Below are 14093 nucleotides of genomic sequence, written 5' to 3' on the forward strand. Positions count from 1 at the left end.
CTACATTTCCACATTTGTGCTTGACTCGGGATGCAGGTAAAAGTCAAAAGATGGTATCATTAAAACAAGGAGAAAAATGAGACATTTGTTCATTCTCAATGTGTTTGGCATGAATACTTTCTAATATATATTATAATTTTTGCTTTGTGGACTTGCTCCTTCTAAATGAGTCAGTGTAGATGGTGGTGTTAATTTATTTGAGTAGACATGTGGCAACATGGCTTTCCTCTGCAAATCAAAACAAACAGAAACTCTGCTGATTGAGTATGCCAGGACCTGTTGTTGGACACAGAGACAAATTTTATTTTAGAACATCTTATTCAGATCAAAGTAACAACAACATTTGTAATAATAAACAACAAAAATTCCATAAAGCACGGTCCATTTGTTGAGCCAGATTTACCAGGGTTCTACTTGAACTCTTTTCCTAAGTAATAACATTGTTCCTAGGTGATAACAATTCTAAGCCAACTGTGATGAGTTCCAAAACACTTGGATCCTAGTTAGTGGAACTGAAGTTCTGAATCCAAGCCCATAATTTGCTTTTAATCTCTTCAGAAAATGGCCAATTTTGCTGTTGGATATGAAAGACTGTAGATTGTTGGGGACACACACAAATAGAAATTGTATAAGCATCCAGTAAAAGTAAACATTATTTAAAGTATTACTGATGGGAATTTTTTTAAATTTATCATGAGTGCATTGCTGTAGATATCTGCTTTTAGTAAACAGGATATTTGGAATGAAAAAAATGTGTTATCCAAGGGGAAATTTTATTACAATGTAGTATTAATAAATGCTTGCTTTATTAATTAAAAATTAACAGGAACTCAATAAGCAGAAGCCACCAATCCCATTGAATATTTCCATTTGTATGTCCTTCAGGCACCCTGATTTGGCATCCATGGTCCTAATTCTTTCTCTTCCAACTTGCTAATCTTTCATGCCCGAAAAGTTCGCATATGATGCTGACCCTTGCCAGAGCATCTTCCCTTTTCTCCATTCTCTGGTGCATTTCTACCTAGATTTAAACATTCTCTTGAGAATCCTCTTTTCTGGAGAGCATCCCACAATCCACTTGTCCCAACTCCACCTTTCTCTAATTTGTTGGCTCCCACAGAACCCCAAGCTGATGTTTTTCAGCTGCATGTAGCACAATTCCACTCCTTCACTTTATTAAATGAGTAATACAACTGATGTTGACAGACTAGAAATGACCAAGATCATAATGATAATAAATAGCAGAGCCAATACTCTAATCCAAGTCCTCTTACTCTAGGGCAATCATTAAACTCTCCTTAGCTGACTGACTTCATAGCTACCTGACCTTTTTTGAAACCTCTTACTTTTGCCTAGCAAAACAACTCATCATCGTCTTTTCCCAAGCATTTACAGATACCATGTTGCACCCCCTTAAAATACTCTCTGACCTTCTTTGGGCTAATCTCCATCTTTTCTATAATTATATTTTTGATATGATAGTTAGGTACTTTCATCCTTTTCCATGTATCTCCATCACACACATGGCTGTGGTCACATGCCATCTGTAACGGCCATCAGTAAGTCAACCCTGCCATCAGTGCGTGAATCCTTAGAGTTAGATGTGGCATAGTTAACTGTGACATTAGGAGGAATACCGGTAAGGGCTGGCACCTGGAGAGAGACCCCTCTCCAAGGAATGAGATAAGAGCAAATCTAATTATGGTAGCTGTCAGGCCAAGCCCAAGCTGAGGGATAAGAACTGGATAGGTACCCAAAGTCCAGCAGAGATAGTGGCATCAGAGAAACTCCATAGCGGGCAAAACCCAGTGATGGCTAACTCAAGGGCAACAGACAAAGCAGGCAAGAGTCAACAGTTACTCCTGGGCACCAATAGTGATTTGGAGCAGGACTACAGCCACGGCGGTAGGAATGTCATGGGCAATGACGAAATGCTTAGATGTGTTATCAGGATAAGGACTTTGGCATAAGGGATTATAGCAGAAGGCCAGTTATCTGAATCAAGACATGGAAGAAAAGTCAAAATAATTGCAACTGCGATTAAATACCATATTCTAGGCTCTTTGTTAAGTATTTTTATGCATATAGCAGACATTTCATAAATATTTGATAAGTGAATGAAACCAATGTCTCATTTAATTCTTATAACAACCAATAACACAACTGAGCACCTAATGAGATCAGTGTTATTATCCCTATGCTACAGACAAAGAAATGACCAGAAAACTAAGCAGTAGAGCCAGAATTCAAACCCATGTCTGTTAGAACACCACAGCTGGGTTCCTTCCCCAGTACTAGCTTGCATTGGTGCTTTATTCCACCTATTTAATAATGAGCAATCAAGTTCTTAAGACTGGAAGTGATGTATTTTATAATCTCTGTACCTGATAATATAATCTATGGAGAGTACATGTGGTTGACTAAGAATTATTTAGGTTATAGAATGAGACAAAGCCAAAACAAATGACACACAAACACTTTTTTTTAAAAAAAGGAAGAGTGCACTTTTTCATTGGAAGTTATAATGTACATAAGATCTGGATGATGTGTGTCCTCTGTAACATCCTTGGAGAGAAATAACAGAAAACACTTTGCAAAATACTTTGTCAAGGAACAGACAGATGCTCATCTTCAGTAATGTAAACTAAAATGAGCGTACTGTCATTAAAACACAGTTCCCCTCAGATACCTGTCTTTGTAGCACAAATGTGAAGTAAAAACTATAGAAATTTGATTCAGCACGTGAAAGCTCCTGGCAAAATCTCACTTTTCCACTTCATCAAATTCATCAAATCCTTCCACTGAAGAGAGAAAGATTAGCAGGAATATTCAGTATGCTCTGATCTGAGCATATGGTCAATCTCTTTCAACAGAGGTTGGGATTCAAAATTAAAGAGCACAGCTGTGAATTTATTTGCATATACCAGACCTTACATTTTTGTGCATATATAGAAACTTTCTTTAGGGACATTTGAATGGCCGCCCCCAGAGTGAGAAGACTCTTAAGACCCTTAATTGGCAGAGTTAGCATCCACTGACAGCAATGGTAAATAGAAACTCTTTGTGAGGCCTTCTTAATTGAGTGAACCAATATTTATAGACATCAGGTTTCATGTACCTTAAGACAGAAGATCCCAGACTTTAGGATTTTACAGATGAGAATAATTTCAAAAGAAAGTTCAAGAGTAACACTAGAGTTTAACTACCTTTTAATTTTGCTAGGTCAAAGCATTCAACATCATCACCATTTCATTAAAATAAATGACATTTTAAACATCAAAAAGTAAAAAGGTAAAAATCTCATAATAAACAAAAATGTCAGTTGGAAATCCTACACAACATTTTTTTCATATGTAATCATGAGTTTTATCTGATTGCTATCCAGGAACCAGCATTTTGGGAGCAGTGGTTGATGCTCCCAAAATGTTGTAAATTTACCTTTAAGGTGCGCACAGGGGTTACTGTTTTGTCGTGCATTCTACTTACCAAGTGGTTCTTCTAGCTGGTAAACTCTAAAACTCAGATCTATGGAAGCATTGAGCTCTGATAATAAAATGGAAATCACTGTCGTGATGTACAATTTATCTTTTAAAGATTACATAAAAATCACATTTACTTTAGCATGGTTTATAAGGGTCTTCAGACTCTACCTTCTGCCTTCCTCTCCAACCTAATCTTCTCTAATTCCCTTCAGGCAGCCTTCTGACACACCTGTTATCTCTCACATGTGGTTTCCTCTATCAGAAATATGCCTTCACTTCTTCTTTACCAAAAAAAACTTCCATTCAGCCTTCAAAACACAGAAATGACTCCTCCTGTTTTGTGAAGTGTTCCCAGTCATCTGGTTACAAAGCCTATGGATTCATCTATAATAAGCAATGTAGAAATAAGCAATCTTGGTTCTGATTAGTAAATAAATAAATTTAGTAATATAAGATTTCCACTTTGTAGTGTGACTATCACATGCCAGAAGCTGTCCCAGGATAGGTTATTCGTTATCTATAATCTTCATGGCAATGTTGTGTGATTGGTATTATAATCTCTATAATTTTTATAAATGTGGGAAAATAAGGCCCAGAGACTCAGGAAGTGATTTGCCTGCTGTCATACAGCAAGTAGGTGATATTGCTAGGAGCTGAACTCAAAGCTTGTGCTCTTTCCAAACTATTGTGCTGCCTCTGAATTCGATCTCCAATTATATGCTTTAATAATATTTCTTGAGCATGTACTACAGCACCTTGCTAGGACTTATCCACTGCATTCATTTCTTCATCTCCCTCTCTATCCTGAACCCCCTTCATCAGGCGTTTGTCCCCACCACTCATGTGCAACCACATTCATCAAGGGTGCCAGTGACATCTGTCTTGACAAATTCATGATAATTTCTTGGCCATTTTCTTTCTCGACCTCTCAGAAGTTTTTTGACACTTGTGATCAGTCTCTCCTTCCTGAAATTTTGTCTTCAGTTGTCTTCTGGGATATCAGGCTTTCCTGATTTTCCTGCCACCTCAGTCTCCTTAGAGACATTCTTCCCTTGCTGACCTCTGAGGTGGTGGTGCCTCAGGGCTCATTCCTTGTCCTCCTCTCTTCTCTGTATACACTCATTTACTGGGTGATCTCATACATTCCTGACTTTAAACACTAAATATATCCTGATCATTCTAAAAATCCCATCTCTCATCTGAACTCCAGACTTGTATCGTAGTGGCTTGTGATCTCCACCTGAATCTCTAATATGAGAACTCTGTGCCCATCCAACCCAAAATGCTCTTCGCCAGGCTTCTCCAACTCATTTAATAGCATCTTCATTCAGCCAGTTTCTTACACTAAATCTTTAAGAGTCATCCAACAATGAAGCATCCTACAATCAACACCTGTTGGTCTTCCCTTCAAATGCACTCCAATCACACCATGTCTCATTACTTCCTGTTTCAAGCACTATTCTCTCACCTACTGACTACTGCAACAGCCCTGCTTTCATTCTTGCCCTCTACTTTCAATTCTCCACTTTCTCTTTGTCTGGAACACTCATCCCCCTGATCTAAGAGGCCAACTACCTCCTTTCAACTAGATCTCTCCTCAAATATCACCATCCTTGAGAAGTCTTCCTCAATATCTTATCTATAAGAACCCTACACTCACTTTCTATTTTGTAAAATCTGCTTGATTTTTCTTCTCATATACTTATCTGTACTTGATACTATGTTATATATTTATTGATTTATTTGCTTATTATCTGTGTCCCCAGGACAAAGTAAACTCTATGAGAGCAGGGACTTTGTCTATTCAATTTATTTTAGCTTTTTTAAGCACTCAGTAAGTTTTTCCAGAATGAATGGATGGACGGATGGATGAATAAATGAATGAATAAATCTCAGTAATTTTGTCAAATATTTTTATACATTATCCTGTTCAATCCTCACAATTAACCAATTCCCAAGTAAAGAACTAACTTGCTCAAGGTCACACAGTTAGTAAGTAATGGAGTCAAGATTTGGATCTACGTTGGTCAGACTCAAAAGTCTTTCAACCACATTGGCATCAATTAGAGGTTTACAATTAAGGCTAGTGTCCAATCTATTGGGAGGTAATACGATCTAGTCCTCTGCCTTCAGCAAGATATTTTACACCTTAAATTATGCTACCAAAAAGTAGTATCACCCTCAGTTTATAGATGAAGCAACAGAGACATTTTTATGATCTACTCAGTTTTAAAAGCAATACAACAAACTTACAATTGACTCACTCATTCTGACTCACAGAGAATAGGTATTTATTTTAATATAAGAATGAATGTGTCAACAGGACACCAAGAAAATTCAGTGAAGAAAGAACAGTCTTTTCAGCAAACTGTTTTGGGGCAATTAGATATCCACATGCAAAAGAATGAAGTTAAACCCCTACCTTATAGCATATACACAAATAAACTCAAAATGAATCAAAGCCCTAAGTGTAAGAGTTAAAGCTATAAAACTCTTAGAAGAAAACATTCATGACCTTGGATTAGATGTCATTTTTTAGAAATGACATGTAAAGCAATAAGCAATCAAAGAAAAATAGATTAATTGGAATCCATTAAAATTGAAAACTTGAACTTTAAAGAACACTATCAAGAAACTGAAGAGACAACCCACAGAATGGGAAAAAATACTTGCAAATCATGTATCTGATAAGAGTCTAGTATCCAGAAATAAAAAGAACTCTTACAAATCAATGATAAAAAGACAAAAAAAAGTAAGAATGGTCAGAGATTTGAATATACATCTTCCCAAAGAAGATATACAAATGCACATGAAAAGATGCTCAGTATCATTAGTCATTAAGAGTATGCATGTCAAAACCACGATGAGATACCATTTCAAAATGACTAGGATAATTACAATAAAAAAGTTGGACAATAACAAGTGTTGATTAGGAGTAGAGAAATTTGAACCTGTGGCTGGCAGGAATGTAAAATGGTGCAACCACTTTGGAAAACCATGTGGCAGTTCCTCAAGAAGTTAGACACAGAGTTACCAATGACCAAGCAATTCCACTCATAGATCTATACCCAAGAAAATAAAAAACATTTGTTTATAGAAAAATTGTATGTGAATGCTCACAGCATTATTCATCGTAGCTAAAATGTGAAGACAACCCAAATGTCCATCTACTGATAAACAGATAAACAAAATGTAGCATATCCATACAATGGAATATTATTCAGTAATAAAAAGGAATGAAGTACTGATGCATGTTACAATATGGATGGACCTTGAAAACATGCTAAGTGAAAGATGCCAGACACCAAAGGCCACCTATTTTATGATTCTATGTATATGAAATGTGCAGAAGAGATGAATTCACAGAGGCAGAAAGTTGCTAACTGTTGGAGGGAGGGGAAATAGAGCGTAATTGCAAATAGGCATGGGTTGCTTTCTGCGGTGATAAAAATGTTCTGGAATTAAATAGTGATGATGGTTGCACAAATTTGTGAACATACTAAAAACTACTGAAGTGTGCATTTTATAAGGGTGAATTTTATGTGAATTTTATCTAAAAATTTATTTTAAAATGAATGTGATTTTAACAATAAGTTAAATTATCTCCTGTAAAGCTAGAGAAGTTACACAGTAGAATGGGACAAGCACTGAATCAGGAGACCTGCCACATCCCTGTTACCAAGATCTCTGTCTTGGTGTGGGTCAATCATTTATCCTGTCCAGTCCTTAGTGAGGTCTTGGCAAAATAAGGGGTTGGACTCATAGATGATCTCTAATGCACCTTTAGTTTCATAGCTCAATATTTATAAGCCTGGACAAAAACTTAAAACTTAGATACAACCTTAAAAGGAACCAGATGCATACTTGTGTACTCCTTGCTGTATTTTGGATATAGATGAGGCTCTATAGCATGATATGGAACCATACCATCCAAGTTCAAAGCCCTGCTTGGCTGCTTGCTAAATGCCTGCTCTTAGACAAGTTATTTCACCTCACTCCATCTCAACATCCTCCTCTGTAAAATTGGATAATAGGATTGCCTACTGTTGTAAATGTTAAGTGAGTTTGTGTATTAAAAGCACTAATTATAGAGTACACACATAAAGGATGAAAACAAAGCAAAGGTGATCACAGCCTTTGGCTACTGCTAGAATGAATGTCTAGATTGCAGATAGAGATGTGTTTTGTCACTTGTGCAAATGTTATTTCTCCTGCTCCTTACAGAAAGTCTAAAGGTAGCTATTTAACAGGAGAATACAGAGTTGGAACTATTGAGTGACTTGAGCCAGGAGTTGAGGGCTGTCCAGCTCAAACTCTAGGGCCCTTTTCTTCCTTCCCAGAGACCACACTCCAGGATTCCAGGGGACTGTGCTGACATCAAGGCATTGCAGGGTCTCTAGGAGTAGTATGTGGAGGAATTAGCTAACTAGCATAAGAAAATGGTTTGGAAATTTGATAGGATTAGCTATGTAGTATGTATTATGTGGAGGGATTAGCTAGCTAGCTAACTAGCATAGAAAATGGCATTTGAAATTCTTCTGAAGATGACCCCTATGTTTTCAGTCCTCCTCTCAGGTGTACTTAGATGATTTTTTCAGAACGTGCAATTTTTCAAAATATACTTAGATTATATACTTTATGTATATTTCTCTAAATCATATTTCTACCCACAGATATTTTTTAAATGAATAAAGAAGATTGGCCAGGTATGGTGACTTGCACTGGTACTCCCAGCTACACTGGATACTGAGGAGGGGAGGACTGCTTGAGGCCAGGAATCTGAGACCAGCTTGGGCAACACAGGGAGACCCCATCTCTAGAAAACAAACAAAATCAACTTCCCATGTGTACCATTCTAAATGGAAAACTATATTGACACATTTTCAGTAGAAGTTGTCATACCCTCCCTCTATGCAAGTAAACACAAGCTCGTTCTTTCACTATAAACATATCATTGAAGGTTAGCCATGAGTTCTGGATGTATATTAATAATTTCTAGATTTCAGAGACTATTATAAGTCACACAGTCAACTTTATGGAGATCATTCAATATTGTATGTTTAAAATAACATTGAATGTATTGTATTTGCTAGAAATAACATTATTATTGCTTAAAACTGACTGAATATTTCTGAGACAGATTTGTCGCCCCCTTTGTTCTTTTGTAGATAGCATTTCCTCCACCTAGTAACCCTGATTTCTGTAATTTCTATTAATGAATAATAATAATAAATAGGCCAGGTGTGGTGGCTTACCCGAGGTAACCCCAGCACTTTAGGAGGCCAAGGCCGGTGGATCACCTGAGGTCAGGAGTTTGAGACCTGCCTGACCAACATGGTGAAACCCCGTCTCTACTAAAAATACAAAAATCAGCCGGACATGGTGGCAGGTGTTTGTAATCCCAGCTACTCAGAAGGCTGAGGCACGAGAATCGCTTGAACCTGGGAGACGGAGGTTGCAGTCAGCTGAGATCATGCCACTGCACTCCAGCCAGAGCAACAGAGAGACTCCGTCTCAGGGGAAAAAAAAAAAAAGACAATAAATAATAAAAGTTAACACTTTAAGCACTGACTCTGTGCCATCATTGTTCTCTTACATATATTATCTTATTTAATACTCATTCAAAAATGATTATTGGCTCCATTTTATAGATGAGAAAACTGAGGTCGAGTGGTGAAGTATCTTGCCTAAAGCCACACAGCTAGGAGGTGGTAGCATCAAAGAACAGGGCTTTCCTGCTCTCTGGATCTTATTGCTGAACTTCAGTCTACATTGCTTATTTCTCTCTCCACCCAAGCCCAAATTCATCTCCTCTGAGAAGAGTTCCATAAGTGATCCTTGCTCCTAGGAGTTTTTCTTCTCTATTCTTTCAGCACTTACACACTCAGTTTGCAGAGCATTCATGCGTAATTTTTGGAAAATTTTGTTACTTTTTCAGTGTTATCAAGAATGCATAATTTGTGCATCAGGCTAAACTAAAAATTAGAGTCTGCGTCCTCTAATTTTTTTGAATTCTTCTGCTATGACTTGTGAGTAAAACAATGTTCTGAATAAAGTAGTGTTCAGCAGATACTATCAATTCACAGCTCATTAATCACAGTGTTGAGATTCGCATATATGTAACTGCTAACAAGTATTATAGCTCATTTCCAAATCGATTTCATTTACCAATGTTATATACAGCAACTACTCACCCTTGTGTCTAATACCTTCAGTTATATAACTTTTCAAATCTGATGATGACAATCAACAAGAATGGCTTGGATGTCCTCAGAAAGTACACGATGTACAAATAAACAGCCTAAAGTCTTAGTAATATGAGCCTTCCAAACAATGCAATCAGTAAATCTTATCCTACAGGCTCAAGGAGCTCTCTGTTTTCACTGTCGTTTGTACCGTTCTCCACGCAGTTTAGCTGAGAAGTTAAATCCAGCGTAAGTACATTAAAAAATGTATCTGATATTTTCATTTCCTAACAAATGAAGCAGAAATTATATTTTGCAAGTAGGAAAGGCATGTTTTCTCCAAATGAAACTTAAAATCTTACATCTGCTCATAAAAATGTTGAACATCTGAAAATATGAACAAATGCTGGAGTTGCAGGAATGACCTAACAGCTGTTGCACGCGCAGTGACGTAAAAAGCTGCAGACGCATTATTCAGCTATTCAGAAATAGGATCTGGGAAGCATTCTATTTTGGTACACAGCAAAAATTTATTTTTCTCTTGATAAGCCAGGACTTCAGAAGTTAAAAAGAAGAGACTGCTATCTTTAAAAACCTAAGTCGATATTTGCTACAACCATGCAATCTAGTTCTCCTTTCTACTAATTTAAACTAATGGTCCAGTTTTTGAAAGATACGCAACCTAAACAATGTCCCTGTGGGTGTTGAATTAATTAAAATTGGCAGGGCATTATGAACAAGCAGTAGTATAATTTTCTTGGGAGAAGTTTTTAAAAACACTCTTTTTTCTTTTTTATAGACATCTAAACATGGAGATAGAGACACAGGTAAGAACTGTAACAGAATAAGAGAAGAAATTTGAAATCTCAATATTTTTTCCTCCGGCCAGAAAATGAGTAGCAACAACCAGAACCACCATGCTGGGCAGCACAGGATGTAATGTGACGAGGCCCCTACCAGGGTTGTGCTACACTGTGTTAACAGTGCCTGCCAGCCTAGCTCCCACTGATTCTCTGAGCTCCAGCCATATTAGGTGCCTCCAATCCCTGCTCTAGTCCAAGTGCTTGCCTGATTCTAAGCCTTTGCATATGCTGTTCCCACTGCCTTGTACACCCTTCCTAACCCTTTCTCCTATGGAATTTACACTACCCTCCAGAACTCAGCTCAAACGCTATTCCTCAAGGAAGCATTCTCTAACCTACAGATGCTGTTAGCCTCCCTGCTATACTCTGATCACACCCTTCTCCCACTCAGCCCTTCCCACAACTGTAATTAAATAATTACATGGGCAATTTGTCACGTAAGTGTGATCTACCCCCTAGACGGCAGGCAAGTTTTATGAGAGTTGTTTTTCAGCTGAATTCCCAGCACCCAGCAAAGTGACTTGCCCAAAAAAGACACTCAATGTAACGGTACATACATGGTACTTAGCTTCTCATTTTACTACCTCAAACAAAGCACTGTCTCTGATCTTCTGCTTTCCCATTTTTCTATACTTTAAACTTGATTCTCTGGCCTTCAATTAACTTAATGCCAGAAGAAAATGGATTCTGGCAGAAAACATAGCCAGAAATATGCATCATGCTCTTAAAAGACCACTTGGCTCCACGAAATGGCTCAGGTAAGAAATGCCATCTTGCTCCTTGGTCCAGTCTAATTTCTATTCTGGTGTTATTCCCTTTTGGTCTGGTTTCACAGTCTCTACTGAGGGAAACAAAAACACGAAACACACCGTCAGGATCTTGCATTCCTCTTGGGGATTTCATAAGGCTATTTCCACAGCTGATTATCACTCTGACTTTGGGCAGGGAGAGGTTAAGAAAAAAAATGCAATATTCTGCAACAGCTGAAATAATTCTCTGCCAAAGCCTGGTTTTGAATTCAAAGTATGTTTTCTCTGTATGTAGAAGGCAGTAAAAGGTCTAAAGTTATAATGTGACATATAAATTTAGCACTCTAAGATGCAAAAACAGAGCAGATATTTTTATGCACTACTCATAATAATAATTACTATTGACTCTAAAGTAAGCAAATCCATATTTGTTTTCAAGTTAAGTGTGTTACTTGAGAATATTCGAAAACATTTGCTAAGGGGTGTGAACGGTGCAGACCCTCATCAAAATCCATCTGTCTGAATCTATTAACTGGCATTTCCCCAGCTGGGGCATTCCTCAAGTCCTACATAACAAAAGCTCCTTATGCCAGGAGTGAGGGCTGATACTGAACTTAGAAACTGGATTTATTTTATCCAGAATTAAAAGCTCTAAATGGATTTTGTAATCGTGTATCTTTATGACCCAACTCTATCAAACACAAAACCAACAGCTGATGTCAAATAGGAAATTAGAGTTTGAGCTTCAAAGTCAAGGTAGTTATAACTGCTTTTCTATTTTAAAAAACAATTTGAAAATACTCATGTAAATTATTCAGGGTAAGGGGTGTTCAGTGTTTCATGTCTTTTATATCCCCCCCATGGACTTCATTGCTTTCTGTTTTTCACTCAATGTTAATGAAGATATGTTATCTTCAATTTTTAGAATTTGTATGTTTTTGAAGGACTATAATATTTAGATTATCCCAAATCAAGAAAACCACTTTCATCATCTATAAAAAGACTGCATGTGTTTTCTGAGTACATGGAAGGCCGCAACAAATGCCTGCAGATTGATTGTGATATGTTGGTCTTCCACATCCTTGTCAAGTTTATCCCTAACATCTTCCTTTCTGAAAATGGGTGCTGCTCCTCCAGACTGTACCGGAAATGTCATTTCTATTGCCCTGTGTTTACAAATCCTGGAATCTCTATTTTACTGCCACTCATCTTTTCTCTTTCATGTCTATCAAAAGTATATATGCTATATTATGCATGTGTGCATATATATATATATAAATAATCTTTTGAGGATGTAAACTGAAAAGCTTCAGAACCTACACATCAAAAAGTTTGTCACAGTTTGCTTGTTTATCACAGGCAGCTTGTCATTTTCCCCCCAAAACCTCACTGGCACAACGGTGTTTTTAGTGTAGCCCACACTACTTCCTACTGATGCTGAGTAAGTGAAGGCTCAGTTTAACTCTTCTCTAGCCTTCATCAAATCCTAAAATGGCTGGTATGTGAGGCCTCAGTAGCTCCAAAAGGAAACAGGATGAAGGCCTTTCTCAGATACTCTGCTTCCTGTTATCAACCAACAGTTCTGCCCACCAATATCTCCTGATTATTCTATACACAGAGGAGAAAAAAATGAATAAAGAAAATTCAAAATGAACATAAAGTCTTGGTATAACCTAGGATTTTGAGTCCTTTTCTTCACAAAACCTTTTTATCTGAGGTATTTTAAAGAATTTTTTTTTATCCCCTTCCCTTGGTCCTATTATGGGCTGAATAAAACTATCCAAATGTTACACTCCAAAGGCGAAGAAAAGATTTTTTTAAAAAAGAGTAAAAAAATGCATACACTGCATCCCCAAATCACCTTAGAAAGTCATCTTGAGTCCTGTGAAGCCCGACATTGTCTCTGTTACGAAGAAGCAGAAAAGTGGCCAGGTGCGGTGGCTCACGCCTGTAATCCCAGCACTTTGGGAGGCCGAGGCGGACGGATCACGAGGTCAGGAGGTCGAGACCATCCTGGCTAACACGGTGAAACCACGTCTCTACAAAAAATTAGCTGGGCATGGTGGCTGGCGCCTGTAGTCCCAGCTACTTGGGAGACTGAGGCAGGAGAACGGCGTGAACCCGGGAGGCGGAGCTTGCAGTGAGCCGAGATAGCGCCACTGCACTCCAGCCCGGGCGACAGAGCGAGACTCCGTTTCAAAAAAAAAGCAGAAAAGTGAAGCTGAAAGAATATATAATTCATCAACCGGTGAAACGTGCAGAGGTGATTTATCCCCATCTCCCTCTCTCTCTCCTCCAGAAACACAAGCACTGCACTTCAGTGGAGTTAAAAATCAGCGCTTCCTTTCAGAACAACTGTAAAAATCACAGGATGTAGAGAATCATTTTAAATAGGTAGCACAAATAAACAGGAAATCCCCTCTTCCCCACCTGGCCTTCCTCACCCACTCCCTATGCTAGGAAAGCCCTAAAGAGATTTATCAGCCAGAGATTTCTGCCAGAGCTGTTTTCACTTAGTTAAACACCACTTTTGTACACTAGAGTTTTACAAAGAGGCCATTAAGGTAAGAAGCTAAATTTGAAATGAAATTTTCTTTTAGTGTATGTCAATAAAGTAATGTAAACCAAACACAATACCCTATGTACTAAGTTCCCTGTTTTAAACTATTGTCTTTGGTTTCTTCCTGTACTCCGACATTAAGGGGGGAAAAAGGAAACTGTATTCAGAGCATCTGCTGAGTGATATAATGGTGTTTTCAAAGTGGGGTTCACACATCAACAGCCTCACAATTCCCTGAAATGGTTCTTAAAAAT

The 14093-nt window shown here is 37.8% G+C and overlaps 1 protein-coding gene across 3 annotated transcripts in view; it reads right to left on the reverse strand.

The window, feature by feature from the left end:
• The window catches only part of STARD13 (StAR related lipid transfer domain containing 13), a 572996-nt gene that overhangs the window by 210048 nt on the left and 348855 nt on the right, over positions 1 to 14093 (reverse strand). The gene's annotated exons all lie outside the window — the stretch shown is intronic.

This window comes from Gorilla gorilla, chromosome 14 (assembly GCF_029281585.2).
Source record: "Gorilla gorilla gorilla isolate KB3781 chromosome 14, NHGRI_mGorGor1-v2.1_pri, whole genome shotgun sequence".
NCBI classification, from domain to species: Eukaryota; Metazoa; Chordata; class Mammalia; order Primates; family Hominidae; genus Gorilla; species Gorilla gorilla.